Genomic DNA, 925 nt, shown 5'->3' on the forward strand with positions numbered 1-925 from the left:
TGTTATAAATTCACTGTAAACCACAGCTTCACGGGGCTTATTGCTTTTATAAAACGGTTATCCCATATACATAGTAAGGTTTCACAAAATAAAACAGAGCAAATAAAGTGTAATGATATTAATAAAAACAGTATTCTTCCACCAAACAATGTAGTTCCTCAGAAACTGTTGTGGTTCCAACAAAGTGGTTGCCGAGCAACACACAGAAGTAAACAAAGGTGTATGTTTGTAGTGTAATTTACAACAGCTTAGAACGTGGTTCAACCAATCAGAATCAAGGACCGGAACTATCCGTTTTATAAATGTTTATCAGGTTCCTGTTTGAATGGAATACAGCATCAATATCATTTTTTTGGTTGATGCACTGATAGACTTTTAAGTGCTAGTACTATACTATATATCTGCGCTAAAACAGCTGCTTCTTCTGTAATCGAGTGTTTTGTTTTGTGTTTGTTTTTTTTGTGCATGTTTTGTTTTGTGTTTGGTTTTGTTTGCATTTTGTTTGGTTTTGTGGTTTGTTTCTGTTTTGTTTTGTTTGCTTTTTTGTTTAATTTTGGTTTTGGTTTTGTCTTGACACATTCAGAATACGAAAATTTCAATCATTTAATTTTGAGTTTTCATTCTTGTTTTTGTGCACACTTGTAGTTTTAGTTTTTGCTATTTTGTGAACTCTAGTTTTTATTTTTATTTCAGTTGGGTTTTTTTTTTTTAAGTCTTTGTTTTTGTTAATGATAATAATAGTGGTCCACTCACAGTTTTGCCTAGTCATGAATGTAGGCAAGTTTTAATAATAATTTTTATTTTATTTTTTAAGCAGCATCTTCAAACATTAAATATTTTCAATTTGGTTCTTTTTTTGGGGGGGGGGGGGGGTTGATCAGTGATCAGTGAGAGAAGAACGAATGTGTCACACTTTTTTAACTAC

At 31.7% G+C, this 925-nt stretch overlaps 1 protein-coding gene across 4 annotated transcripts in view; it reads left to right on the forward strand.

Moving 5' to 3' along the window:
• Positions 1-925, forward strand: part of LOC107660220 (calcium uptake protein 1, mitochondrial-like) — an 80,630-nt gene that overhangs the window by 78,629 nt on the left and 1,076 nt on the right. The window lies entirely within an intron of this gene.

This window comes from Sinocyclocheilus anshuiensis, unplaced genomic scaffold, assembly GCF_001515605.1.
Source record: "Sinocyclocheilus anshuiensis isolate Anshui unplaced genomic scaffold, SAMN03320099.WGS_v1.1 scaffold475, whole genome shotgun sequence".
Classification (NCBI taxonomy): Eukaryota; Metazoa; Chordata; class Actinopteri; order Cypriniformes; family Cyprinidae; genus Sinocyclocheilus; species Sinocyclocheilus anshuiensis.